Consider the following 9,375-nt stretch of genomic DNA (forward strand, 5'->3'; position numbering starts at 1 on the left):
AGCGCACAACAATATCTTCCAATTTTTTTCTCCTATAGTGTCTTGCAACATTTGAGTCAATTTTAGATTTGCAATGTTTTGCGCATGACATAAGATCATTGTTGCTATTATTTGGATAAGACTAGAATTTGTGCATAATTGTTATGTTTCTAAGTCACCTAAACTAAACTATGGATTTTAATTGTGATTGGACATTTGGGTGGCAGACTTTAGGTTATGATGCTAATGAATATACGTTAGCCATGAAAAAAGAACTTTTGGCTCAATAAAAATCCACTTGATCAATCTTGTGTACTTGGTTGGGCATCAATTCCTGTAAGTGATGTGCAAGCAAATAATTACTAATTTTCGAGGGAAATCATTTTCCTATATCAAAAGTTTTTAAAATTGAGCTAAATCAACCAGTTTGAATGCGAACTAGTTCCCTAGGCAATTCAATCATATGCTAGAACCATCTTAGTTAAGAATTAAGAACTGAAGAGTGGATCATAGAACTAGTAAACCATTCATCATATGGTTGAACCACCTAATTTATTTCTTAATCAAAATTATGTTCGATAAAGCCATTCAGTTTTTATTAGATAGCATAAAATTAATCTTAAAACATAATAATTTAAATACCTAAATTTGATAAAAATTTTGAAACCCCCGATTTCAAATTACTATCATTTCCACTTTCCTAAGTTCCCCTTTCATCCCTAAAATTTCACTTGTCCCCCCTCCTCAACGATGTGCCTTTACTCCATAGTCTTTCTTTGTTTCATCATTGGACAACAGTCCCTTCTATGTTCTCCCAAAATTGTAGGCCAAAGGCAATCCCATTTCCCTCCTTGATTCTTACAATTGAAAAACCATCAATGCCCTCCTTTTTCTTTTTTCTCTTTTAGTTAGGATTCTTCTTTTCCCCTATATCTTTGTGTCTCACAATTAAAATTATTAGGGAATAAAAATACTAATAAGCAGATTATTTAAAATTAAATAAATTCAAAATATATAGCTTTTCATGATTTTAGTTTTTCATTTTCATGTTAATATTTACCCAAAAAATTATGCTTATATCCATTTTACAAAATAATTATGCCATTATTCGAGTGGCAAATTCAATTCATATGAAGGTGGTGTTTCACCATGGTGGAGGTGGTGGTTGGAGGGGGAGGGAGGGCGATGACAATGAGAAACTAGAGTTAGGAGGGCGGCGGACTGCAAGCGGGCGGAGACATTATAAATGAATTAGCCAAGATAAAAATATGTTGTAACCATTAAAATTCTATGAAGCTTTAAAGTATATGTCCTCTGAAAGAGCAAAGTGTTGAACATAAAAGTTTTATGGGGAATTAAAGAGTGTGTGTGACATAAACAGAAATATATAAACTTTTGGTCAACCATTAATATTATTAGGGAATAAAATTACTAGTAATTAGATTATTTAAAATTGAAGAAATTTAAAATATAGAGCTTTTCATTATTTAAGTTTTTTATTTTAATGTTAATATTTATTCAGAAAATAATGTTTATATCAATTTTATAAAATTATTATGCATCATTAGAGGGCGAATTTAATTTATTTTAAAGAAATTTTATTGGTGATATATATATATTACAAAAAAATATGTACAATTTGGCATGAATATCAAGGTAAAACTGAAATTAAAAATTTCTAGAATTAAATTAAAATCACGCAAATTCTAATTTCAACAAATTCATAGTCAAACTGAAAGCCTAAATGAGACGAACTCAATGATACCAAAGGTAATCCAATCTGAGCCCAAATCAAACATTTGAAGTATGATTAAAAACTTCAAGCATTAATTTAATGGTCAAATAATCTCCAAATCAGACATGCTTATACGCAAATCACGCGGCTCAACGAGACAAATCCAATGAGCCCAAGATCACTCAATTCTGACATCATTAAGATACTTAAATGTTGAAAATAATACTTCATTATCAATGAAATCGTATGGACCTAACAATTAAGAAAAGAAAATTCTTACATCACTTATTACAGAATGAATTTTTCAATTAGGTCAAGCCCCATAATTTTTTCCCTTTATTAGTTTTCCTCATAATTTGTTTTTTTTTTAATCTAACTACTTTTATATGTACATGTTGAATTATCAATTGATATTTCTTTGTATACATAAATAAATTGATATATTATTTTATCATATTAACTTCTATTAGTATTTAAATATATATTAAGTATTTAATAACTTATAGAGAACATTTTAGTAATATTTAAAATATATATTTTTGTTTTTTTTTTGCAAGAAATTTTTATTTTTATTATGTCTATCTGCACATGCAGAACATGACACGCAGAAAATTAAAATTCTCTTAAGGATGCAATTTTATGTAGGTGTTTCATAAATCATACCTGACAAAATTAACATGGTAATGTATTTTACTTCACTTATTTGAAAGTTTTTATTTTTTAAAAGTATAATTAATTTTTAATGTATTTAGAGTTACATATTCAGAAAATTTCAAGTCTTCTAACTTCTAAGTAATAATCGATTGTCATAAAACTTGCTGAAATATATATAAATCATAATTTTAATGGTATGCAAAGAAGGATGCATAATTTTGAGTTTTTTAAATAAAAGGAAGAAAATAAAGTTTATTTTTTTATTTAAAAATTGATTGATTGTTAATATATATTAATTTTGTGGTTGATTGATACAAACATTACGAACGCTGATCATTGTTCGTCCTTCATCACCCGTCGTCTTTTGAAGCTAACAATCATTATTGTCTGTCTGTCACCCCTACATTGACTCATGCAGATACTATCGTTGCCTTTCATCGTCCATTATCAGCAATAACTGAAACCCAAAGGCTTTGTTTGGGACAGCTTTTTTCTGATTCATAAAGCAACTTTTTAGTACAAAATTTAAAAATTTTGTACTAGAAAGCTGCTTTAAGAAGCAGAAAGAAAGCCGTCCCAAACATAGCCAAAATCTCTTAGTTAACAGCCAAAGCTCCCAACCAACAGATAAATTAAATTACATAGGCATTTCATAGTATTCAAACATTATAAATATATTCTATGATAGGCTTTAATTTATGTTCATATTACATCGCCTAATAGCAAAAACTTGAAAAAAAAAAAAGAAGAGAAAAACTAGGAAGATCTTTCTCCTCTGCCTTTTTATTTCAATGATAAATTGTGAGATTATTGTGTATAATGATAGCTTATCAAAGTATCAAACATAAAATTTCTACTACACATTTACCTGCCAACAAGTTTACAGCTGCTGCTTATTATCTACTGTTGCTATAATGCTAATGCTGATGCGTTATTTTTAGCTTCTACACCTCTACTGCAGTGTGGTTACTCATGTTTGTTGCTATTGAAGTTGATGGAGGCCTCCTGGTTTTTGCAGGACCTGTAGCAAGTCATTATTTTCACCCGTCAGCATTCTTTTTGGAATTCAAAAGCTTCATTTCCATCAATAACTAGTGGATATTTAGTACACCAGGAGGACAAAAAAACTATGGGACTCAGAATAATTTGGGAAGAGAAGCAGCTCGATAGGACAAACAGTCATCAGGTATCCCAGAACAGGTGCAGTGAATAAGGTTTTGTTTGTGTCGATTTTCTTATTGCTTCTTAAAGCAACTTTCTAGTATAAAAATTTTAATTTTTATAATAAGAAATTGCTTTACCTAAATCCTCTATTCCCCAGAAATCTAAACAAGATGAGAAGTGTCCATGTGAAAAAACATACAAGTCGTCCTTCCGAGAAATACATGAATAAGAAAGCAGTAAGGAGACGCAAGCACAAATTAACCATCCAAAGAGGACTAAAAATGCCTACAAAATCATCTCCACTGAAAACAATAAGGCCAGAAAGAAAGGCATTTTCATTGCAGTCCTTGGAGCAAAGTTCCAACAACTTATAGCGTTTTCTGTCTCACAATGAGATAGTGGTATGGATCAGAATTTGGGAGTGATGATGTCATTATTCCAGATATAAGCAAGGAAAATAATTACTACGAATATTTGGAGTCAATTTTTATGGTCAACAAATATAGTGAGCATTAGATTGAGTTAATATGTTCTAATGGATCTCAGTAGTCATAGGTTTAGATGGGTATTGAAATGACTACTAAATAGTTTGTGTCTTAAGAGTATTTGTAAGATATTAATACTCATATTTAGGAGCATTAGGGTATAAAAAAATGAAATGAGAAATCCCTCTTCCTGAGTTCTTCCTCATTCCACTTCTATCAATCCCACATTTTCTTGAGGTGTTTGTGAACTACAATAGTTGTTTATCCCCCTCAATCCTTGGAGATCGTATCATCAATCTACAGTACCGATTCTATTCCTTCTCAACAATTGAAAAACAAAATATTTTTCCTTACAAATATTGTTTTAATTGTTGCAAGAAAAAAGATGCATTTCCTTTACAAAAAAGTGGCTCAAAATATACTGAGAGACTGTTTAGATTGCTAAAAAAGGAATGAATACATATTAAAATAACTGGAAATATTTAAATTGTTTAGTTGGGTGAAAAAGAAATACAAGAGATTATTTTTTTAGGTTTAATTTACAGTAAAATGAACTTAATGTAAAGCTCTATGGCAGTGGTAGCCAATCAGTGATGGCGACTAGTGGCAACGGTCAGCGATGGCAGTGGCCGCCCACTGGAAGTGATGGCAGGCGGCATCTGACGGTGATGGCGGTGGTTAGCGACAGTGGGCAGGTGGTGGCAGCGGCGATTGGTGGTTGATTGGCATTAGCCGACAACAAATAGTGATGGACGTTAGCTTATTTGTTGTATTTGGAAATAGGTCAAATCAGTCGAGTTTGAAATTCACCAATATTGGAGTAAAAAGATGAGTTTCAAATACATTAAAAATTTAACTTTGCATTAATTTCCCAAATCAAAAGGCAAAATTTTGAAAAATCCTATAAAAAGAATGCAACACACCTAAAATACAACAAGCCAAACAACCCCTGAATCAATTGCCCTCTTGCTCATATGAATAGTTGAAGTTGAGCTTGAACTCATCAAAGGCTAAGTTCTAGACTAACATACACGTTAATCACATTCATATGACCCAAGTCCAATATTGAGCAAAACAACTAATTTGAAATATCATTACAATGGATCTCTGCCAAATTTGCAGTCAAATTTAGTTCATGTAGAACAATTGATCAAACCTAGTAAGCCTTCAGTATAACGTCTTACGCCAAAGCGTGAGTAACGATATACTATCCAGATGTTGTGCTGATATCTATGGCAGAATAAATATTTGAGGATGAGAGAGGCAAAAAGGTTTATCTTAAAATTATAGGGGCAAAGGCTTTCAAATTATACATAGCTACAAGATTTATGAATAAAATTTTTACACTATGCATAACTAGTAACACGTTTATCCAAATTAAAAGGGGCAGGAATCACCCCCTTGGTTTTCAAACTTGGTTACCGACTTGATCATTGAAGGATTGTCTAGGAATTGTATTTCAGGGTGGCATACAGAACTTCTGCTCAAACTTTCTTTAGAGTCGAAGGATTTTCCAAGAATAAAATTACAGGATGGCCTACTAACATATTGTTTATACAACTTGTGCGTAGGACACACTATTGACTTTAAGAAAATCGTCCCTCTCCCTCCTGCTCAAAACTACTTGAGAGTTGAAGCCTGAAGGATTTTCCAAGAATAAAATTACAGGATGGCCTACTAACCTACTGTTTAAACAACTTGTGTGTAGGACACACTATTGGCTTTAAGAAATTTGTCCCCACCCCCCTTCTCTCTCTCTCTCTCTCTCTCTCTCTCTCTCTCTCTCTCTCTCAAGTCGACAACGACTATTGTATGCCGGTATGCCCACATATGCTAGTATAGGTAACTTCTAGGCATTAAGCAGGTGCAAACTTGAGGAGCTCGATCAAAAGATGCACCTGCCTAAAATGAGTCTCGCCCCAAGGAGCACTAGCTGGAGCAAGATTAAATATAGGCAGGTACACGCCCCAATAAAGCTCACGTTATAGGTGAAAAACATTGGTACCCATAAGTTTGAACTACTAAGACACAATAAAATTCTAGCTTTAGTCCCACATTGGGTAGGTGAAAAATATATGTATCCATACGTTTGAGCTTTTGGGTGAAAATAGGTTTGAATGCTAGTGTGTCTAGCCCAACTTTGATCCCTTCTCATTACATGCTACATTAATATATACTCAAAGATATTTATTTTAATCACCCAACATTAACTCTAGAAATTATATCACCATTTATATTTTCATTCTTCTATATCATAGATCTGAGATACTTAAACCTATCACACTTAGAAAGGTCAATGACACCTATTGTATGCCAATACATGCCATTATAGGTAGCTTGTGGGTACCAAGCAGGTGCATCATGAAGAGCTTGATCAAAAGATGCTGATGTGAAACCACATGCGGTGAACATGAATTGCACGTTAGAGATTAATGAGAGTTTAACTTTGCAATGTTAACGATAAAATCTAGCTTACTCAAATTGGATTCAAGAAACTTCGTGATAGATTATGTTAACGGCAGTAATTACATTTAAGAATTACATGAGTCTTACAAAATATAACCAAAATAAACTAGGTAATGCAAATAGCTACTACTAAAGCCACACGTTTAAAATTTAGATCATTCACCTTGAGGTCCTTTCATTGCTCTCGAAAATATGGGCTAGCGGAGGAGGATTGTAAGTAAACTCAACGATGCCACTAATAGACAAGTAATCCTGAGAGGACTCGTCGCCGGGAAGGAAGCCGGATTTGGAGGAGCGAACTCCAAGCGCCCTCTCGAAAACCTGAAATAATTCCTTCTAGAAATCTGAAATATATTCAGATTTCTTTCAGAAATTGGCTGCAGCTTTGAGAGGAAGAGGGCTCAATTATGTAAGGAATTTGGAGAGGTTCTAGTGGAGGAATTGCCACGTGATGGCCTTGGAAGATTTCGGCCCAGCAGCGGACTTTTAATTCCCAGAATAAACTCCAGCAGAGGATCTTAGACAACTCGGCTAGCAGCAAACAGGGATTTGGAAAACTTTCCAAAGAAATGGGCTGCTCTTACGGATGAGTTTCAAAACAATTTCATAAAGGCGAGGGGGGGGAAATTCCCGTGATTTAGCTGGCGGGATGTAGAGGGGCTGAGGTGGAGTTTAATCAATTCCTAATTCCTTTAATGGGAGTAAACTTAGAATTAAAGTTAACAGGAATTTCGGCCAAGTGATTGGCTGCAATTGTGGAAAGATTTCAAAGCCCAGCGATGAGGAGATTTAGAGAGTTTGAAATGTTTCCAAAAGGAAGAATGAACTTGGCAATATTTCTCATTTCAGATTCTCACGTGGAAGGATAGGGAATTAATTATTGCATTAATTCCATAGGGAGAGGTTTTATTTTGAAAGAAATCAAGTGGTGGGGCATGAGGGGAAGAGAAAAGTAATGTTAATTAAGTGGGGCCCATGGAGAGTAAATAACTTAATTAAATCTGAATTATAATTTCAGATTTAACTATTCCTTAGGTAACTTCCCCAAATAGATTTAAAATGAGAGGGAAACAAATTCAAATTTCAAATAGCTCCAAATGTTATTAATTGCCTTGCCTTAAGATGGATTTTTAATTAGGCAATTAATTGAAACACCTGGATTTGAATTTCACGAGCTTGGGCAAAGCAGGGAGATCCGGCAACAAGGGGCTGCAGGGAAATGGTGGCTGGGGGCTCACGGCTTGGCTGTTAGCCGTGAGATTGGGGAGTGACAGAGGGGTGGCTGCACGGGGAGAGCACCAGGCCGGCGGATCAAGGCCTGGAGGGTGGGCTTGCCGGTGGGAGGCAACCAGGTGACCGGTGGTTTGGGCGGCCCAGGGCTAGGCGGCAATTGCAAGGGGAGGAAGATAGGGAAAATTCAAGGGATTCGAACGACTACGAATTTACTAACCTCAAATGTCTTCTCGTTGAACTTCCACAATATTAGTTAGCACGAACTAGAACTCACAAAGAGATCTAGTTTTCTCCGGCGAACTCACTAAGAGATCGAGGAGGGTGAAGAACTCACCAAGAGATCTTCTTGAACTCACGAAGAGAACACATAGTAGTAAATTTTCATTTCATCAAAACTAAAATTACATGAGAAAATGGCCATATAAATAGGCCTCAAAATGACAAGACAACAAAAGACTAAAATGCCCCTCGGGCTACAATAACGACCAACTGCCCATAAGGGCAAAAACGGAAAAACATAAAAATCAAATAAACTACTACATAAAATGATGAAAATAAAGGTCATGATCGTGGCCGTCGATCTCCGGCATCTCCTGATGGTACATGTGTCGCAATCTCTGACGATGTCCCCATCAGATGCACTTGCCCAAAATGAGCCTTTCCCCATGGAGCACTTGTGATGCCCCAAAATCTAATTTGGAAGAATTATTCATTTATCTTTTACAAATTGTGATTTGGAGTTATATTGACTCCAGAAAAAAATTATTTACCTGGGTCAAAATACGAATATTACAATCTACATACCTTAAGAAAATGTCATCCCCGACATTTCCCTTAAGGATCCGGGCCTAAAATCAATATAAACTAAATTTGTACAATCAAAACTCAAATAAAATAAAAATCAACTCAAAACTCATCAAATCAAAACTAATAAAAAATCATACAGTCATGCAGTTCATTCTATCGCATGTCATTCAATTACATATACAAAGCAATGCACCTTAAGCAACCCATTCTACCTGACACAATCAATTCCTACAGCTCTAGTAAAAATTAGTTCTTCTAACAACTATGCTCTAATACCAATTGTGATGCCCCATAATTTAATTTAGAAGAATTCTTTATTTATCTTTTAATAAACAACACTATGACGAAGACAATTTACAATTTGGAGTTATATTGACTCCAGAAAAAATATTATTTACCTGGGTCAAAATACAGGTTATTAAAGCACTAGCCGGAGTAAGATTAGAGATAGGCATATACTCACCCCAATGAAGCTCATGTTATAAGAGCTTGTCTCCAAGGAACTAGATCAAGGAAGCATATATTCCAATCAAATTCAACTAAAAAACTCCCCTAAATAAGCCTTCACCCAAAAAAGTACTCGTCTTATGAAGACTTAACTTTTTCATTGGTCCTCTCCAGTCAAGTCATCCCACTTTCACAAAAATCCCCATCCAAGCTATAGAAGACACATACCTGCAAAGCTCACTCGATAAACTATGGTTATCCCCTGCTCACAACCACTCACATGGAATCCTCACATAAAAGACTGATGGACCGGCTGAGCCGGTCCATCTGAGACCCTTACGGGTCTACAGGAGGCGGAAGGCGGGGCCTTCGGCCCGGGCGAGCCAAGGGGGGGGGGGGGCGGCC

Source organism: Dendrobium catenatum, unplaced genomic scaffold (assembly GCF_001605985.2).
Source record: "Dendrobium catenatum unplaced genomic scaffold, ASM160598v2 fragScaff_scaffold_292, whole genome shotgun sequence".
Lineage (NCBI taxonomy): Eukaryota > Viridiplantae > Streptophyta > Magnoliopsida > Asparagales > Orchidaceae > Dendrobium > Dendrobium catenatum.